The sequence below is a fragment of the Festucalex cinctus genome, chromosome 10 (genome assembly GCF_051991245.1).
Source record: "Festucalex cinctus isolate MCC-2025b chromosome 10, RoL_Fcin_1.0, whole genome shotgun sequence".
NCBI lineage: Eukaryota > Metazoa > Chordata > Actinopteri > Syngnathiformes > Syngnathidae > Festucalex > Festucalex cinctus.
Window position 1 is genome coordinate 2,134,435 of NC_135420.1, and position 21,894 is coordinate 2,156,328.

General features: G+C 40.6%; 1 long non-coding RNA gene across 1 annotated transcript; it reads right to left on the minus strand.

Annotated features, from left to right (window-relative positions):
- Window positions 1-661: 661 nt before the first annotated feature.
- LOC144027772 (uncharacterized) lies at window positions 662-2,908 on the minus strand. Its single transcript, XR_013285535.1, has 3 exons — window positions 2,823-2,908; window positions 2,070-2,271; window positions 662-1,137 (listed from the first exon to the last, which is right to left on the minus strand). It is a non-coding gene; the product is annotated as an uncharacterized LOC144027772 (long non-coding RNA).
- Window positions 2,909-21,894: the final 18,986 nt, after the last annotated feature.

A 21,894-nucleotide genomic window follows, 5' to 3' on the forward strand; every position in this document is an offset into this window, starting at 1 on the left:
AATAGACTTTTTTGTGCATCTCGGGGTGCTACACGTGCCTGCCAATTTTCGTTGCTCTAGCTCAAACGTGCCGGGCTTGGTTTTTATTTTTCTACGCTAGGGGGCGCTATAGAGTCGCGTTGTTATGACGACTTAATAATATCAAATTTTTCGCCGGGCCTGAGGAGTGTGCAAAGTTCGGTGAGTTTTCGTGAATGTTTAGGTACCCAAAATCGCGATCGTTTGCGGAGAATAAAGAAGAAGAAGAACTAGAGCTGCGAGCAGCTATAAAGGGCCCTCGCAACCCGGGCCACGTTGGGGTATATGCAAGTCGGGGGACTTGCACGTTGGGGTACTGTTAAATAGACAAGGACCATGGAAAATAGAAATGCATTTGCCGTGCCTTGTGTGTAAAAAGGTGCAGTAAAAGGCCAAAAATGATGCACAATTCCCAAAATAAATTCAAAAGTGTGGACTTTCTGATGTGTGTGCAAAGTTTCATGAAAAGTCGCTCGTTTGATATTCAAAACCAGCATCTGTTTATTTGAAAACATTGCATGGCACAGAGATGGTGTGTGATCAAATAAAAAGCTTTTTGATGACTCTTAATGTGGTGTCGCTGTGCAACACATATGTATTCATGACATAGCGAAGTATTGTGACAGTTTTGTAGGGTCCAGCAAACAGTAAATGTGTGACAGTTATTCAAGAAAAAATGTAGCTTTGAAGCAGGCTAACCAATGACATCATCTAAAGGGGAAAAAAGCACATGAGCAAGCATAGGTATAAGTAGAGGAGAAAAAGAGATGAAAGAAGTGCGAGAGATGGAACAGGAGAGGAATGCAGCTGTTTATGTATAGCTGTTGTAACAGGACAGATTAAATAACACTTTAACCTGGGGTTAACAGCGCCCTAGGACAGATAAACTCTTTAGTGTAAAAGTTTTCTGGGACAGATGAATCCCTTGGGGTCAAAGAGTTTGGGTTAGCACATAGTCTGTCTTAGGATAATGTACCTCCATGGATGAATTAGTCCTAGGACGCTTTGACCTGCGGGCTAAAAGTTCAGGGGGGTTAACCTGTCCTGTTATATTGTGATCATCGTCTTCGTGCATGTCCTCAGTGGCTTCTTCTGTCTGTGTGGCAGCATTTGATACATCTGTAGAACAAAAAAGAATGAAGAATCATGTTAGATCTGTGAAGTTTGGTTGTCTTAGGTGTAGTTTACAGAACAGTCGTGTGCATATTTTTAGCATGGTAGTGTCTTAATACAAATGCATATTATGTAATGCACTGTATATGGATATTACAGACGTAATATTTGACGGTGATCTTATATTCATAGTTTTTGCCCGTTAATAAATAATATAGCTAGTAAGTAATAAGACACGCAAAAATGGTATAGTTGAATCCTCTGGGTCAAAAAGCAATGTTTTAGGATTGTGTGATGAAATGATGAATAAAAGTAAGGATACGACAGGTACATAAATGGTTATGTAAGTGTAAAATTTGGCATGGTGTGTCCAGATACATGCAGGATAAGTATAAAATATTATGGTGTGTGATTGATTTTTTCTTAGTAAAAATTAGTATTGTAAAGGTCATGTCACAGTATGTCCAAAAATTTTTTTTTTAAAAATCTATGGTATAGAAACATCATAATCAGGGGCAAAGACATAAACATAATAATAGTAATTAATAATGATAGAATTTAAATACAATCTTTTCCATGAATATGTCAGTTATTTTGAGAAGATACAGAAAAAAAAGAACTTTGAAGTGTCTATCAGTGGATGAAAGAGGGCAAGATCACAGCATAGCTACATGATATCAGTCACATTTGAAAGTAATCAAGTGTAGTATGTATTCACATTATATACATTGAGAAATTGAGGCTCAATAATCAGTCAGTGTTTTAGTTAACAGTCCAATGTTACCTTCAAGATATTCCTAACAGAAAAAAAGGAACGTGCATTAACAAAAAAATGTAAAAATGTCCATTGTCAAACATGTCATTCATTATACACAATGTGTAGGATGGGGATGCTTGCTGTGTTAGTGTTTGTGTGTCTTCCATGTCATATAGCTTACCATCACGGACAAATGCATCACATGCATCCTTTATATCCAATGCAGTCTGGAGTTCTTTCACAAGCTTGGTTTTGAAGTCTATCTGTTTTTCAAGTGCTCGATTGACTCGAGTCACATGGACTAGTTGGTTCATTTGGGAATGAAGATCAAGGCTGCGCTGGTATAAGTCGTTGCGACTGAAAGCATGATCAATGCATGCATACTGTAATGACAAAGCATTCAATGAAAATCAGTCATGTTAGATTCCATGATTCTAAATAGCAGAGGTAACGTGTTGGTGCAAAACGTTGTGGTCGTGTTGCATGTTACTCAATGGCTGTGTGTGTCAAAACGAGTTTATTTGAAAGAATATACAAATATATACACACGGACATATATATTTATACAGTATAACAGTACCGCATGTATTGGTTTTAAGGAAAGAGTTGAAAAGCAGTGTTCAGAAAAAAGCATAAGACGCACAAAGTACCATTTCACTACATGTAATAAGTTGTCAAGTAGACATGTGAATTAAGTGGTTAAGATAGTGGCTACTGTGCAAGTAAGCTTCAATTGTCTCTAAAAGGTTAGCATATGTGTTCTACATGATATCAATGGCTAGACGTGCTCGTGGAGAAACATTACAAACAGAAAAACACACTAAAGGTGCCTTTAACAAACCTGTTAATAAATGAGAACTTAATACATATATGTATGGCATACTGTATATGATTGAGAAAGTTGTCCTGTTTAGTTTATGTATTGTATACTTACGGAAAAAAGTTGGCAATCTTTGCGTATGGAGATGATTAGAGGGTCTTTATCAAAAGAGAATTTGCTTGGTGATTTGTTCATGTTCTGTAGAAAAGCAAAGGAGTAGAAATAAATACAGTATCATACTTCATAAACATACAAGAAATTTGTAGCTGTATTAACCATTGTTGGTATTTGAAGTGATAATTTAGGAATAGAAGTGTAGTGATTGCAGAATTTATAGAGTGCTTACCTTGTATGACTTTGTAGATGGAAATGTCTTTTGTTGAAAGAGCTCTTTGTTGTCTACTATATATGCAAGGACAAGCATAAGTAGGTGTGGTTATGAAGTACTTGACCATTGAAATAAAGCAGTGGTATCAAATGTATGGACCGTGGTTTGGCTCAGGCCTGCAAAGGGGTTTAATGTGGCACAAGAGATAATCTTGTAAGGTACAAAAAATAATAATAATATAATAGGTATGCCTCTGAGTTTTCACAAATCTAGGTCAAGTCAAGTCATCTTTAGTTATTTCGCGCTTGAATCATCCAATCGGAAATGCTCCATAAAAAATGTATAGAGGGTGCGATTTATTGCAAATTGCACAAGAAATCTCTAAAAATTCATGTTAATGACAAGTCTGATGTGTGTGCAAAGTTTCACGAGTTTTCACACATGTATAGATAAAAAAAAACAAAGCAGCACTTTACTTGGCAACCAATGCATCGCTATAGCAGCAGCGTGCGACAAAATAAAAAACTTTCGATAAATTTGCATCTTAAACATCTTAAGATGAAACACACCAAGTTTGAACACGGTCGGATGAATTTTGTAGGAGGAGTTAAAATATGACCCCTAAAAAAGGCCACAAAAAAAGGCTACAAATCCCATCATAAATCAAAATGGCGGACTTCCTGTTTGGTTTAGCACATGGTTCCAAGAGACTTTTTTGTACATCGTGGGCTCTTATGTATGCCTCTAAATTATCATAGCGCTAGGTGAAACGTACAACCGGGAATGCTTCGTTAAAGAGGAGTTTTTTAGCTCAAAATGTGATGCCCGGCCCCTACGGGACTTCCTGTTGGGTTTAGCACATGGCACCAAGAGACTTTTTTGTACATCGTGGGCTGTTACATTTGTCTCCAAATTTTCGTAGCTCTAGCTGCTTCGTACAACTGGGAATGCTTCATTAAGAAGGAATTTTTTCCTTTGCAAACTGTGCATGCCACGGCAACAGCGTGCGACAAAATAAAAAGCTTTCAATAACTTTTCATCTTCAACATCTTAAGATGAATCACACCAAGTTTGGAGATGATCGGATAAACTCTGTAGGAGGAGTTCGTTAAAATAAGACCCCTATGAAATGGCCCAAAAAATGGCAACACGTTCCAAAGTAAATCAAAATGGCGGACTTCCTGTTCGGTTTAGCATATGGTTCAAAAAGAGTTTTTTGTACCTTGAGGGCTGTTACATATGTCTTCAAATATTGGTAACTCTAGGTGAAATGTACAGCCGGGAATGCTTCATTAAGTTAGAATTTTGAAACACAAAATTTGATGCCTCGCCTCTGGCGGACTTCCTGTTAGGTTTAGCATATGGCACCAACAGGCTTTTTTGTAGATCATAGTCTATTACATATGTGTACCAATTTTCGTAGCTCTAGATTAAACGTACCACCGGCAATGCTTCGTTAAGTAAGAATTTTGAAACTGTAAATTTGATGCCCCGCCACCGTCATATAGTATGTCAAAAACTTTAGATTTTTTACCATGATGTTGTCCCAGGTGTTGAGATGGTACAGCCCAAGTTTGAAGTCAATCGGGTTAACCGTGTAGGAGAAGCGGGCAAAAGTATGACCCCTGTAAATGTGCAAAAATGGGCCAAAATTGGACATTCAAATACTCATACCTCACTTCCTGTCTATTTTAGGGTACACATATCAAAGAGGTTTTTGTTCATCTGGATGTGCTACAGGTGCCACACAATTTTCGTAGCCATAGGACAATCGTAGCGGGACAGGGATCCGTTAAACCTATGTAGGTGGCGCTACAGAGCCATTTTTCTGTTATCATGTATGGCGACTTTAAAATATCAAATTTTTCGCCAGACCCGATCTGCGTGTAAAGTTTGGTGAGTTTTCGTTCATGTTTAGTGCCTCAAAAATGTGGTTGTTTGCGGAAAAGAATAATAACAAAGAAAAAGAAGAAGAAGAAGAAGAAGAAGAAGAATAATAAGAATTCCTTCAGGAACAATAGGGACCTCGCAGCGGTCGCTGCTCGGGCCCTAATAATAATAACTAGAGCTGCGAGCAGCTATAAAGGGCCCTCGCAGCCCGGGCCACGTTGGGGTCCTTGCACGTTGTGGTACTTGCATGTTGGGGTACTGGCACATTGGGGTACTGGCATATTGGAAGCAAAATTTCTTTGAAAATGGCATAATAAACGTTTACATGTAGAATATTTTTTTGCCAGTGTGTGTGTCAAGCTCAACGGGTTTTGGTGATTGTTAAGACCTGCAAAAATCAGCGTCCTTTTTTATTTTTAGGCAATGAGTTGCCCTGATTGGTATTTTTTTGTAAAAGTGTATATACACATCATCGCTCGTTGTACTCATTACACAATGTTACTTTTATTGTCCAAAGGGGCAATCAAAAATGAATAAAACAAAATGGAAACGTACATACGTTTGGATCGGTGTCAAGCCAGTGAACAATTTGAGTGGTGGAAACTAAAAGAATATTCATAAATGACTTAGTTATCACACTTAGAATGAGTGTACATTTTTTGTACAAAATACCGTATGTGGGGTATTTTTATTTTTTTTTATATAAGCCTCAAGGGCTAGGTGGCGCTGTATTTATAACTGAATGTTGTCATAGAGATACCTTCAGGCCTTGATTATAAGCATACATGTCAAGTGTGGGATTTTTTTTGGAGCATGTACCGTGGAGTTATTAAGCATATCCTTCATTCACGATATTGCTTTTAATGTCCATAGAGGCTATCAAAAATAAATAAAAATATATATATGTTTGGATAAGTCTGATGCCAGTGAACATTTTTTTTTTAAATCAAAATCTCTTTATTTATTTTTTGCAATAATAGTGCATAGATTTCCAGTGCAAAAAAGACAAAATGAAATGAAACACAGGACTGACATCCAGCACACACAAAAAAAAAAAAGAAACAAAAATAAAATAAACCATAAAATTAAACCCCGTCACTGCCAATAAGATTCATGACCATTAAATATTCAGCTTTAGTAATGATTATGGATAACCAATGTCAACAAAATAAACAACATAAAAAAGAAGTCAAATTGTGGAATGTCAAGGGCCTGAGAGGACTGACACATGTTTAAAAAAAGGTCCCCAGGCACGCAGGAATCTCCCATTAGAATAATGGAGAGAGTATCTGATCTTTTCAATTTTCAAGCATGTCATTAAAGCTGCCAGCCAATCGGCGTGCGTGGGAGGAGAGGGATCCCTCCACCTGAAGAGGACAGACCTCCGCGCCAGGAGGGTGGCAAACGCTAAGGTGCGGCGCTGTTCAGAAGAAAGTCGAACGTCCCCTGTGACTCCGAATAAACCAACAGGGGGGTTCGGCTCCACCCTCACTGTCAAAATCTGGGAGAGGGAATAAAAAACCTCTGTCCAGAATTTGCTAAGTTTAGGACAAGTCCAAAACATATGAAAGAGTGAGCCGTCTGAGATATTACACTTGGTACAGAGTGGGCTGATGTCAGGATAAAAGCTGGCCAGTTTGGTTTTGGAGATATGAACTCTGTGAACCACTTTGAATTGGATTAAATTATGACGAGCACACAGAGATGAGGAATTGACTTGTTTTAAGACGGATGACCATGTTTCCTCAGAAAAGGGGGCACCTAGGTCCTCTTCCCATGCCGCCCTGATCCTATCCATAGACGTCATCTTCAGAGCCAACAGCATGCTGTAAAAAAGAGAGACAAGCCTCCTCTGGTATGGATTTGAGGAGAGGACAATGTCAACAATATTCCTGTCGGAACTTAGTGTGGTGGGCAATTTAGAAAGTATAAAATGTCGAATTTGCAGATAACGGAAGAAATTAGAATTTAAAAGTGCAAATTTATTACGTAATTGTTGGAATGATGCCAAACTATTATCAATAAACAAATCTTGGAAGCGTGCTATTCCCCTCTGACTCCACTCTTTGAAGGCGGCGTCATTGAGTGAGGGTTTGAAAAAATGATTACATAATATTGGGCTAAATGGTGAGAAGTCGTGTAATTTGAAAAACTTCCGGAACTGAGACCAGATCCTCACTGAGTGTTTAACCACCGGATTTTTTAAAGATCTGGTTGAGAGTGGAAGAGAGGAGCCGATCAATGCAGCCAGGGATACGTCATCCTCTGATCTCAACTCCATTGCCACCCAGCCAGGAGGATCCGGACGATTATGAAAGTGAGACCAGAATGTGAGACACCGCATGTTGGCAGCCCAATAATAAAAACGGAGATTAGGCAAAGCCAGACCACCGGCGGCCTTCGTCTTTTGTAGATGGGCTCTGTTAAGACGGGCCCTTTTCCCCTTCCAAATATAAGAAGAGATTGTTGAATCAAGATCATCAAAAAAAATTTTGGGAATGAAAACTGGTAGAGCCTGAAATAGGTACAAAAATTTCGGTAAAACGGTCATTTTAATAGAATTTATTCGCCCAACGAGGGACATGGAGAGTGGTGACCATTGTTTGAGTATTTGTTTGATATAAGCTGATAAATTCAAGAAGTTCTCTTTAAAAAGGTCTTTGTGCTTTCGGGTAATCGTGACGCCCAAATAGGAAATTTTGTAATTTTCAATTTTAAATGGAAAATTACTAAAGTCTGAAGCAGATACGATATTGCCAATTGGAAACAGTTCACTTTTTTCAAAGTTTATTTTATACCCAGATAATTGACTAAAGTGATCGAGTAGTGACAGAGCCGAATGGAGAGAGGTGGTCGGATTCGAAATAAGCAGCATAAGGTCGTCCGCATAAATCGAGGCCTTATGTTCAATGCCGCCTCTCCATACACCCGTGATGTCATCTCGGCTACGGATGGCGATGGCGAGAGGTTCAATAACCAGGTCAAATAACATGGGGCTGAGAGGACAACCCTGGCGGGTTCCACGATGCAGGCTAAACGGATCAGACAACTGGGAGTTGGTTCGGACCAAGGCCGTAGGATGAGAATACAACAGTTTAATCCACGCAATGAAGTTCGGCCCAAAACCAAATTTCTCCAGCACTGCCCACAGGTAGACCCACTCCACGCGATCAAATGCCTTTTCAGCATCAATGGAGACTATACACTCAGGGGTATCATCAGGAGTGGAATAGATAATATTTAATAATCTACGTATATTAAAGAAGGAGTGTCTACCCTTTATAAAACCAGTTTGATCCTCAGATATGATGGTCGGAAGGATGTTTTCTAATCTGTGAGCGAGAACTTTGGCCAGGATTTTTGCATCCGTGTTAATAAGAGAAATGGGCCTATAGGAGGCGCAATATGTGGGATCTTTGCCTGTTTTGGCAATAAGGGTGATGCAAGCTTCCGAAAATGATTTAGGAAGGGAGCCTTGCCTAAACGATTCGCAAAGCACAGAACAAAGTTGTGGAGACAAAAGCAAAGAGAACCTCTTAAAAAACTCAACTGGGAACCCGTCGGGGCCTGGACTCTTGCCTGACTGCATTGAAGTGATAGCTGAGACTATTTCAGCCTGTGTTATGGGCTCATCCAGTCTCTTACCTTGGTCTGGTTGGAGTTTGGGAACATTAAGGCTGTTTAGAAAATCGTGTATGGCATTAGGATCAGGGGGAGATTCCGAAGAATAGAGATTTGAATAAAAGTCTTTGAAGGCATCATTAATTTGAGTATGGTCCATGGTGATTTCACCGTTATATGTATGGATTTTAGTTATGTTTTGCTTCGCAGAAAAGCCCTTCAACTGGTTTGCAAGCAGCTTGTCGGCCTTGTCTCCATGGGCATAAAATGTGGCTTTGTTTTTCAGGAGCAAATATTCAACCGAATGGGTAGTGAGTAGGTCAAACTTAGTTTGGAGCGCTAATCGTTTTTTATAAAGATTTTGATTTTCAGTTAGCGCATATTGTTTGTCAATTTCCCCAATTTGATGAGCCAAATCTGAACGCTCCTTGTTAGCTCTACTTTTCATTTGAGCTGTGTAAGATATGATTTGTCCCCTGAGGTAGGCCTTAAGGGCATCCCATACAACCAGACTGGAGACCTCAGGGGATATGTTAGTGGACAAGAAAAAAGTTATTTCGTTTTCTATGAACTCCACAAATTTGTCGTCAGACAGCAGAGTGGAGTTGAAACGCCACTGTCTGCTCCTCCGGGGGAGATTTGGGAGGGAGATGGCCATGGAGACGGGCGCGTGGTCCGAAATGACAATACTATGGTAGTCACAGGATCGGACAAGGGGGAGCAGACCATGGTCAAGGAAAACATAGTCTATGCGTGAATATGTGTGATGAACGTGTGAAAAAAAGGAGTATTCCTTTTCCTGGGGATGTAGAGAACGCCACACATCACAAACACCATACTGCATGAGGAAGGCCTGAATAAGGTCGGCTGATTTACTAGGCGTGCCAGGGTTGGTGGAAGACCGGTCTAAGAGCGGATCCAGCCAGCAGTTCAGGTCACCTCCAAAGATGAAAGAATGTGTATTTAGGTCTGGGAGTAATGAAAATAGGTGCTCAAAAAAAGTTGGTTCATCCACGTTGGGGGCATAAACATTAACAAGAACCACCATTGTGTTGTATAATTTCCCAGTCACAATAACATATCGGCCAAACTTATCAGAGGTCACATTATGAGGCTCAAAGGTAATATTTGGAGATATTAAGATTGAAACTCCTCTGGCCTTAGCCTGAAAGGATGAGTGGAATGCTCCTCCCCCCCAACCCATCAGCAGACGGCTGCTGTCTGAGCTGCGAACGTGGGTTTCTTGCAGAAAAGCGATATCTGCTCTAAGCTGTTTCAAGTGTGAAAAAATCTTCCTTCTCTTCACTGGGTGGTTCAAGCCTCTAACATTCCAACTAACAAAATTCACACAACTATCCATGTGCGATAGAAAAAAGTAAAGAGTGTGAGATTAGATAAATGGCAGGTCAAAAGAAAAATATATGTATGTACATTTGATTCCCCAACTGTTGGCAGTGACACCCCCCCACCCCCCACCCCTCCCAAGAAAGCTGCTAAAAAGAAAAGCAGCAAGCTCTCAAACCCAAACATCTAACTCTAAATCTTCCTGTTTCAACTCAAACTACTCCTCCGGTATCAAACATTAGAACAGTAAAAATAAAACACCCCTATAAACAATATTAGAACATTAAACAGTCCTGAAAGATTTACCAGACTCAGATTAAATCAAATTAAAAAGAGTTGAACAGAATTACATTGCATTAAATTAAATACGGACCTAGTACAAAAAAAAAAAAAAAGGAACAACTGAATGTAAAACAGTGCACACTGACATGACTGTAATCTTAAAGTTATAAATGTGCTGGCTCCACTACAGCAGTCAATCAGATTGCGAACATATAAACAAAGAGACAAAACAAAACATATAATATGTATGGCACGCACACACAATTGTAACTACGGGCAAATTATTTAAAGGAAGGCTCCTTTAATTTTACATGTATGGCTTGATTGGCAGTAAATAGTTAGTATAGCTACGAAACATGCATAAGAGCTGAAGAATACACTCCTATATTGATTTATTTAACTTTTTTCAACATAGAAGTACTTCCGTGTTGGAACGCCCCCGAGTGGTGACGTCACTAGTGTGTATACTCGCTTGGGGAACAGTAGTTCACGCAGACATAACAACGAGGAAGACACAAACGTCAGTTATGCCTTACTGTATTGCAAAATTTTGCAAGGCGTCGGCAAGGAAAAACCCGCGAGACCCCCCCCCCCCCCCCCCCAAAAAAAAAAAAAAAAAAAAAAAAAAAAAAGCTACTTGAGTAGACAATGGTTTGTTTGCTAAGTGCTGTCAACCTCCCGAAGGACAAGCAGGCGTGCGCGCAGCGAACATTTCAGGCATGAGGACTTCGAATATGTGTTACAATTTGAGATGGGGTACGCCACACGCCTAATACTAAAGCCCAACGCAGTACCGAGTATCTTTAAAGAACCAGACGTGGGAAATAATCAAGCCGATGGAGGAGCCGCAACTGCTAGCAACACGGAGCCTTCACTCTCACAACAGCCGACACAAATCGAGGTCTTACTACGGCCACTGAAAGATCTCGGAGAAGCGAAGCAAATTTAAAGCGAAAGGTAGGCATGTTTCGGGGGTGGGGGGGCATTGGTTATTATACTGCACGGACTGTTTTATTTCATAATTCATTTGAAGGTGGCCAACGCAGGGGCACGTCGGCACGTTACCGTAATGCACAGTATTAACAATCGTTGGGGCGGCTGGCTTGACTTCGTCTTTTCGAGTGGCGGCTGGCCTGACCGCAGTGGGACGCTACGCAAAAAAGAAAAAAAAAACAGCTAGGGGAGGTTGGGTGCTGTAACGTCGATACATTTAATTTTACTATTTTTTCTTTTTCCTGAAATATTTCGTCAGTTCCACACGTTTTGCATTGCTCGTACTGTGTGTCACTTTACCTGTTGGATATTTGCTCCTCCAAGACTTTTCTTCTTCACATCTTTCATCGCAACCAAAGCTATCCTGAGAATGTCTATTTAGTATTGCCATGTTGAATGTCTGATGTTCCAGGATGCAGTTGAGATTGTCCGCAAGGAACCGATCCTCGAGTTCTTTCATTTCCAGACAGCACACATTCATTAGCGGATTGTCCATTCCTGCAGCTCCCGCACGAGCACCACTCACCCCCCGCCTGATTCACTCGTTCGTCAAAGTTTATTTTGTGCCCGAAAAGACCATCTGGCGCCACAACTTTCACATCCAAGGCAGACTTTCCTTCGGTAGGGTTATTTTGTCGTGTTGGCTCGAAGCGATAAGGTTTAATCCTTCCGGGTTTGACGCTAGATGCACGGCTGCGTTGCATAGTGCTTCCATAGTGTAGCGTTTACACACTAGTGACGTAAACATCCGGGTTATTTAGTCACGTGTAACAAACATGCCGGCGTTCGATTCATTTTAACATCGGTTTAAAAGTTATTAAATGTACATAAAAAAATAATCACGTCACCAAATTAATTATTGAAAAAGTAGCAACTTTTTGCTGCTAAAAATGGATCAATAAGTAAAGTGTCCCTTTAAGTTCTTTCATATTGAAACAGTTACGATAAACGCGTTCCAAGCGTGTCCTGCATGGCTCGGCTGCGTTGCTGTAATAAAGTAATTACGGTCGACATGTAAACAAACCAGCGTGTCGGTGCTCCTTGGCCGTCCGGAACCACGGCAGAGTTACCTCTCATCCAGTCAGGTTATAGGAGGTGTCTATGAAGCATGGGATGACTTGGGAAGGCCGTCGATGTACTTCTGCGCCTCCTCGACTGAGCCGATCCATTTCCTGGCTCCACCGGCCAGCGTGAGCCGCAGCCGGGCTGGGTACAGAAGCGCGGGTTTCAGACTCCGCTTGTACAGCTCCGCCATGACATCTCGGTACTCTGCGCGCTGGCTGGCCACCTCGGGAGTGTAATCCTCCACCACTCGGATCTTGTGGCCGCGGTAGTCGAGCATCCCCCTCCGGCGCGACTCCCTGATGAGCAGGTCCTTGGTCTGGTAGCGGTGGAGGCGGACGATCACCGGCCGCGGTCGCTGCCCGGGAGCCGGTTTGGCCGCCAGGGTTCGGTGGGCTCTGTCGATGTCCGGCTTGGAAGGCAGCACCTCGGGGCCGAAAACCTCCAGCAGCAGGTCCGCGAAAAACTCGGAGGGTCGGCCGCTCTCGACAGACTCAGGGAGCCCCAAGATGCGGATGTTCTGCCGGCGGCTTCGTCCCTCCAAGTCAGTCACTTTGGCTTTCAGTTTGGCGTTGTCGCTGCCAAGCGCGGCACAGGTATTCTCCAGGTCGCTAACCCGTTGGCTCAAGTCGTCCGCGGCGAGTTCTAGTGAGGACACACGCTGGTCGTGGTCGTCCACAGTCTGTCTCAGCGTGTCCAACTTTGAGTCCAGTTGATTGAAAGAACTTTTGAACTCGGCCGCGAGCTCCTCGCGGTGCCGCTCAAGTAGTGTCGTGATAGCATCCAGTGTTAAGCTAGGGCTAGCTTCTTCTTTCTTGCTCGACTTACTGCCTTTAGAAGCCATTAGAAAAGTTGATTTGGCCGTTTAGAGCGTTGTCAAGCAAATAAATGAGTGACTTAAGTTCGAATGAACGGATTCGAGGGCTTTGTTGTTGTTAAAAAAGGTAAATTAACCGGAGAGCACGCACTGCACAACTACTCCATCTATCTCCGAAACCGGAAGTCCCAGTGAACATTTTGAGTGGTGGAAACTAAAAGAATATTCAGAAATGACTTCGTTATCACACTTAGAATGAGTGTACATTTTTTGTACAAAATACCGTATGTGGGGTATTTTTTTTTTATTCCTCAAGGGCTAGGTGGCGCTGCATATATAACTGAATGTTGTCACAGAGATAACTTCAGGCCTTGACGATAAACATTCATGTCAAGTTTGGGATTTTTTGGAGCATGTACCGGGGAGTTATCAAGCATATCCTTCTTCATTGCGAAACACAAAATTTGATGCCCCGCCCTCATCATATAGTATTTCGAAAAGTCAAAATTTTTCCCCCTGTCGTTGGCTCAGGTCTTGACATGGTCCAGGCCAAGTCTTAACTCAGTCGGATGAAACGTGTAGGAGAAGTGGGCAAAAGTCTGCCCCCTGTGAATGTGCAAAAATCGTAAAAAATGGGACATTCAAAAATTCATAGCTCACTTCCTGTTCATTTTAGCATATGGGTCCAAGAGACTTTTTTTGTAGGACTTGGGCTCCCTCATACACCTAAAAATATTCGTCGTTCTTGCTTAAACGTACAACCGGGGCTGCTTTGTTAAAAACTTCTAGGGGGCGCTATTGAGTCAATTTTGTAAAAAATAGCACAATCAACAATAAAATATGGCTCATTTTACCAGGCCAGATGTGTGTGCCAAGTTTCATGAGTTTCTGTGCATGTTTAGACCCTCAAAACTGGCGTTGTTTTCTTGGCGAACAGCGCTTAGCCACACCCACAGCAATTCGCGAAAACTCACAAACTTCGTGTTGTGACATCATGAAGGCCGAAACCCTCATCTGAGCAAATATGAGGTAGGTCCAGTTAACGTGTTTGGAGAAAAACGTAGAAGAAAATTCGTAAGAAAAAAAATTGCCACTAGGTGGCGCTATCAGTTAGATGAAATATAAGTCAGTAGATGTCTTTAGGGCTGGACTCTCATCAAATGTGTGAAATTTTGAGAAGATAGGATCATCTCGGTCAAGTTAATGCAGCTTTTATTTTCACGAAAAATCTTTAGACTTTGCGGCACCGTAGCGGCCACGCCCTTTGGCGAAAAGTTACAATATTCGGTGTGGGGCATGATCAACATCTTAAGGCTTTTCTGACCAATTTTCAAATGGATCCCTTCAACAAGCTCAGCACAGTAGCTAAAAACGTAAAGTATGACATTTATTGTAACCACTAGGTGGCGCTATATGTATAACTGAATTTTATCATATAGATGTTTTCAGGCCGTGACTATTACGTTGCCTGAGAAGTTTGAGATTTTTTGGAGCTTGAACATGGGAGTTATTAAGCATTTGCTCTTTCTCGACAAATGAAATTTTAAAGGCAATATTTGATGCCCAGCCCCCGTCATATAGTATTTCAAAAAGGCAAGATGTTTTGCCCAGTTGTTCTCTCAGGTCTTGAGATGATAAATGCCAAGTTTGAAGTCAATTGGATGAAAAATGTTTGCAAAGGGGGAAAAAGCATGACCACAGTGAATGTGCCAAAATAGGCCAAAATTGGACATAAAAAAATTCATAGCTCACTTCCTGTACATTTTAGCTACATGGTCCCAATAGACTTTTTTGTGCGTCTCGGGGTGCTACACGTGCCTGCCAATTTTCGTTGCTCTAGCTCAAACGTGTCGGGCTTGGTTTTTATTTTTCTACGCTAGGGGGCGCTATAGAGTCGCGTTGTTATAACGACTTCATAATATCAAATTTTTCGCCGGACCTGAGGAGTGTGCAAAGTTTGGTGAGTTTTCGTGAATATTTAGGTACCCAAAATCGCGATTGTTTGCGGAGAATAAAGAAGAAGAAGAAGAAGAAGAAGAAGAATAATAACTAGAGCTGCGAGCAGCTATAAAGGGCCCTCGCAGCCCGGGCCACGTTGGAGTCCTTGCACGTTGGGGTACTTGCACGTTAGGGTACTGGCACGTTGGGGTACTGGCATATTGGAAGCAAAATTTCTTTGAAAATGGCATAATAAACGTTTACATGTAGAATATTTTTTTTGCCAGTGTGTATCAAGCTCAACGGGTTTTGGGGATTGTTAAGACCTGCAAAAATCTGCGTCCTTTTTTATTTTTAGGCAATGAGTTGCCCTGATTGGTATTTTTTGTAAAAGTGTATATATACATCATCGCTCGTTGTACTCATTGCACAATGTTACTTTTATTGTCCAAAGGGGCAATCAAAAATGAATAAAACAAAATGGAAATGTACATACGTTTGGATCGGTGTGAAGCCAGTGAACAATTTGAGTGGTGGAAACTAAAAGAATATTCATAAATGACTTAGTCATCACACTTAGAATGAGTTTACATTTTTTGTACAAAATACCGTATGTGTTTTTTTTTTTTTTTTTTATATAAGCCTCAAGGGCTAGGTGGCGCTGTATTTATAACTGAATGTTGTCATCGAGATACCTTCAGGCCTTGATTATAAGCATACATGTCAAGTGTGGGATTTTTTTTGGAGCATGTACCGTGGAGTTATTAAGCATATCCTTCATTCACGATATTGCTTTTAATGTCCACAGAGGCTATCAAAAATAAATAAAAATATATATATGTTTGGATAAGTCTGATGCCAGTGAACATTTTGAGTGGTGGAAACTAAAAGAATATTCATAAATGACTTAGTTATCACACTTAGAATGAGTTTACATTTTTTGTACAAAATACCGTATGTGGGGTATTTTTTTTTTATGCCTCAAGGGCTAGGTGGCGCTGCATATATAACTGAATGTTGTCATAGAGATAGCTTCAGGCCTTGACGATAAACATACATGTCAAGTTTGGGATTTTTTGGAGCATGTACCGGGGAGTTATTAAGCATATCCTTTTTCAGTGCGAAACACAAATTTTGATGCCCCGCCTTCATCATATAGTATTTCGAAAGGTCAAGATTTTTCCCCCTGTCGTTGGCTCAGGTCTTGACATGGTCCAGGTCAAGTCTTAACTCAGTCAGATGAAACGTGTAGGAGAAGTGGGCAAAAGTCTGCCCCCTGTGAATGTGCAAAAATAGTCAAAAATGGGACATTCAAAAATTCGTAGCTAACTTCCTGTTCATTTTAGCATATGGGTCCAAGAGACTTTTTTGTAGGTCTTGGGCTCCCTCATACACCTAAAAATATTCGTCGTTCTTGCTTAAACGTACAACCGGGGCTGCTTCGTTAAAAACTTCTCGGGGGCGCTATTGAGTCATTTTTGTAAAAATAGCACAATCAACAATAAAATATTGCTCATTTTACCAGACCAGATGTGTGTGCCAAGTTTCATGAGTTTCTGTGCATGTTTAGACCCTCAAAACTGGCGTTGTTTTCTTGGCGAACAGCGCTTAGCCACACCCACAGCAATTCGCGAAAACTCACAAACTTCGTGTTGTGACATCATGAAGGCCGAAACCCTCATCTGAGCAAATATGAGGTAGGCCCAGTTAACGTGTTTGGAGAAAAACGTAGAAGAAAATTCGTAAGAAAAAAAATTGCCACTAGGTGGCGCTATCAGTTAGATGAAATATAAGTCAGTAGATGTCTTTAGGGCTGGACTCTCATCAAATGTGTGAAATTTTGAGAAGATAGGATCATCTCGGTCAAGTTAATGCAGCTTTTATTTTCACGAAAAATCTTCAGACTTTGCGTCACCGTAGCGGCCACGCCCTTTGGCGAAAAGTTACAATATTCGGTGTGGGGCATGATCAACATCTTAAGGCTTTTCTGACCAATTTTCAAATGGATCCCTTCAACAAGCTCAGCACAGTAGCTAAAAACGGAAAGTATGACATTTATTGTAACCACTAGGTGGCGCTATATGTATAACTGAATTTTATCATATAGATGTTTTCAGGCCGTGACTATTACGTTGCCTGAGAAGTTTGAGATTTTTTGGAGCTTGAACATGGGAGTTATTAAGCATTTGCTCTTTCTGGACAAATGAAATTTTAAAGGCAATATTTGATGCCCCGCCCCCGTCATATAGTATTTCAAAAAGGCAAGATGTTTTGCCCAGTTGTTCTCTCAGGTCTTGAGATGATAAATGCCAAGTTTGAAGTCAATTGGATGAAAAATGTTTGCAAAGGGGGAAAAAGCATGACCACAGTGAATGTGCCAAAATCGGCCAAAATTGGACATTAAAAAATTCATAGCTCACTTCCTGTACATTTTAGCTACATGGTCCCAATAGACTTTTTTGTGCGTCTCGGGGTGCTACACGTGCCTGCCAATTTTTGTTGCTCTAGCTCAAACGTGCCGGGCTTGGTTTTTATTTTTCTACGCTAGGGGGCGCTATCGAGTCGCATTGTTATGACGACTTAATAATATCACATTTTTCGCCGGGCCTGAGGAGTGTGCAAAGTTCGGTGAGTTTTCGTGAATGTTTAGGTACCCAAAATCGCGATCGTTTGCGGAGAATAAAGAATAATAATAATAATAATAATAATAATAATAACTAGAGCTGCGAGCAGCTATAAAGGGCCCTCGCAGCCCGGGCCACGTTGGGGTCCTTGCACGTTGGGGTACTTGCACGTTGGGGTACTGGCACGTTGGGGTACTGGCACGTTGGGGTACTGGCATATTGGAAGCAAAATTTCTTTGAAAATGGCATAATAAACGTTTACATGTAGAATATTTTTTTGCCAGTGTGTGTGTCAAGCTCAACGGGTTTTGGTGATTGTTAAGACCTGCAAAAATCAGCGTCCTTTTTTATTTTTAGGCAATGAGTTGCCCTGATTGGTATTTTTTTTTAAAGTGTATATACACATCATCGCTCGTTGTACTCATTGCACAATGTTACTTTTATTGTCCAAAGGGGCAATCAAAAATGAATAAAACAAAATGGAAACGTACATACGTTTGGATCGGTGTGAAGCCAGTGAACAATTTGAGTGGTGGAAACTAAAAGAATATTCATAAATGACTTAGTTATCACACTTAGAATGAGTGTACATTTTTTGTACAAAATACCGTATGTGGGGTATTTTTTATTTTTTTTTATATAAGCCTCAAGGGCTAGGTGGCGCTGTATTTATAACTGAATGTTGTCATAGAGATACCTTCAGGCCTTGATTATAAGCATACATGTCAAGTGTGGGATTTTTTTTTGGAGCATGTACCGTGGAGTTATTAAGCATATCCTTCATTCACGATATTGCTTTTAATGTCCATAGAGGCTATCAAAAATAAATAAAACTAGAGCTGCGAGCAGCTATAAAGGGCCCTCGCAGCCCGGGCCACGTTGGGGTCCTTGCACGTTGGGGTACTTGCACGTTGGGGTACTGGCACGTTGGGGTACTGGCATATTGGAAGCAAAATTTCTTTGAAAATGGCATAATAAACGTTTACAGGTAGAATTTTTTTTTTGCCAGTCTGTGTCAAGCTCAACGGGTTTTGGTGATTGTTAAGACCTGCAAAAATCAGCGTCCTCTTTTATTTTTAGGCAATGAGTTGCCCTGATTGGTATTTTTTGTAAAAGTGTATATAGACATCATCGCTCGTTGTACTCATTGCACAATGTTACTTTTATTGTCCAAAGGGGCAATCAAAAATGAATAAAACAAAATGGAAACGTACATACGTTTGGATCGGTGTGAAGCCAGTGAACAATTTGAGTGGTGGAAACTAAAAGAATATTCATAAATGACTTAGTTATGACACTTAGAATGAGTTTACATTTTTTGTACAAAATACCGTATGTGTTTTTTTTATTTATTTATATAATATGCCTCAAGGGCTAGATGGCGCTGTATTTATAACTGAATGTTGTCATAGAGATACCTTCAGGCCTTGATTATAAGCATACATGTCAAGTGTGGGATTTTTTTTGGAGCATGTATCGTGGAGTTATTAAGCATATCCTTCATTCACGATATTGCTTTTAATGTCCACAGAGGCTATCAAAAATAAATAAAAATATATATATGTTTGGATAAGTCTGATGCCAGTGAACATTTTGAGTGGTGGAAACTAAAAGAATATTCATAAATGACTGAGTTATCACACTTAGAATGAGTTTACATTTTTTGTACAAAATACCGTATGTGGGGTATTTTTTTTTTATGCCTCAAGGGCTAGGTGGCGCTGCATATATAACTGAATGTTGTCATAGAGATAACTTCAGGCCTTGATTATAAGCATACATGTCAAGTTTGGGATTTTTTGGAGCATGTACCGGGGAGTTATCAAGCATATCCTTTTTCATTGCGAAACACAAATTTTGATGCCACGCCCTCATCATATAGTATTTAGAAAAGTCAAGATTTTCCCCCCTGTCGTTGGCTCAGGTCTTGACATTGTCCAGGCCAAGTCTTCACAGTCGGATGAAACGTGGAGAAGAAGTGGGCAAAAGTCTGCCCCCTGTGAATGTGCAAAAATCGTCAAAAATGGGACATTCAAAAATTCGTAGCTCACTTCCTGTTCATTTTAGCATATGGGTACAAGAGACTTTTTTGTAGGTCTTGGGCTCCCTCATACACCTGAAAATATTCGTCGTTCTTGCTTAAACGTACAACCGGGGCTGCTTCGTTAAAAATTTCGAGGGGGCGCTATTGAGTCATTTTTGTAAAAATAGCACAATCAACAATAAAATATTGCTCATTTTACCAGGCCAGATGTGTGTGCCAAGTTTCAGGAGTTTCTGTGCATGTTTAGACCCTCAAAACTGGCGTTGTTTTCTTGGCGAACAGCGCTTAGCCACGCCCACAGCAATTCGCGAAAACTCACAAACTTCGTGTTGTGACATCATGAAGGCCGAAACCCTCATCTGAGCAAATATGAGGTAGGTCCAGTTAACGTGTTTGGGGAAAAATGTAGAAGAAAATTCGTAAGAAAAAAAATTGCCACTAGGTGGCGCTATCAGTTAGATGAAATGTAAGTTAGTAGATGTCTTTAGAGCTGGACTCTCATCAAATGTGTGAAATTTTGAGAAGATAGGATCATCTCGGTCAAGTTAATGCAGCTTTTATTGTCACGAAAAATCTTCAGACTTTGCGTCACCGTAGCGGCCACGCCCTTTGGCGAAAAGTTACAATATTCGGTGTGAGGCATCATCAACATCTTAAGGCTTTTCTGACCAATTTTCAACTGGATCCCTTCAACGAGCTCAGCACAGTAGCTAAAAACGTAAAGTATGACATTTATTGTAACCACTAGGTGGCGCTATATGTATAACTGAATTTTGTCATATAGATGTTTTCAGGCCGTGACTATTACGTTGCCTGAGAAGTTTGAGATTTTTTGGAGCTTGTACATGGGAGTTATTCAGCATTTGCTCTTTCTGGACAAATGAAATTTTAAAGGCAATATTTGATGCCCCGCCCCCGTCATATAGTATTTCGAAAAGGCAAGACTTTTTGCCCAGCTGTTCTCTTAGGTCTTGAGATGATAAATACCAAGTTTGAAGTCAATGGGATGAAAAATGTTTGCATAGGGGGAAAAAGCATGAACACAGTGAATGTGCCAAAATAGGCCAAAATTCGACATTAAAAAATTCATAGCTCACTTCCTGTACATTTTAGCTACATGGTCCCAATAGACTTTTTTGTGCGTCTCGGGGTGCTACACGTGCCTGCCAATTTTCGTTGCTCTAGCTCAAACGTGCCGGGCTTGGTTTTTATTTTTCTATGCTAGGGGGCGCTATAGAGTCGCGTTGTTATAACGACTTCATAATATCAAATTTTTCGCCGGACCTGAGGAGTGTGCAAAGTTCGGTGAGTTTTCGTGAATATTTAGGTCCCCAAAATCGCGATTGTTTGCGGAGAATAAAGAATAATAATAATAATAATAATAATAATAATAATAATAATAATAATAATAATAATAATAATAATTTTTACAAAAACAATAGGGACCTCGCAGCGGTCGCTGCTCGGGCCCTAATAATAATAATAATAATTTTTACAAAAACAATAGGGACCTCGCAGCGGTCGCTGCTCGGGCCCTAATAATAATTTTTACAAAAACAATAGGGACCTCGCAGCGGTCGCTGCTCGGGCCCTAATAATAATAATAATAATAATAATAATAATAACTAGAGCTGCGAGCAGCTATAAAGGGCCCTCGCAGCCCGGGCCACGTTGGGGTCCTTGCACGTTGGGGTACTTGCACGTTGGGGTACTGGCACGTTGGGGTACTGGCATATTGGAAGCAAAATTTCTTTGAAAATGGCATAATAAACGTTTACATGTAGAATATTTTTTTGCCAGTGTGTGTGTCAAGCTCAACGGGTTTTGGTGATTGTTAAGACCTGCAAAAATCAGCGTCCTTTTTTATTTTTAGGCAATGAGTTGCCCTGATTGGTATTTTTTTGTAAAAGTGTATATACACATCATCGCTCGTTGTACTCATTGCACAATGTTACTTTTATTGTCCAAAGGGGCAATCAAAAATGAATAAAACAAAATGGAAACGTACATACGTTTGGATCGGTGTGAAGCCAGTGAACAATTTGAGTGGTGGAAACTAAAAGAATATTCATAAATGACTTAGTTATCACACTTAGAATGAGTGTACATTTTTTGTACAAAATACCGTATGTGGGGTATTTTTTTTATTTTTTATATAAGCCTCAAGGGCTAGGTGGCGCTGTATTTATAACTGAATGTTGTCATAGAGATACCTTCAGGCCTTGATTATAAGCATACATGTC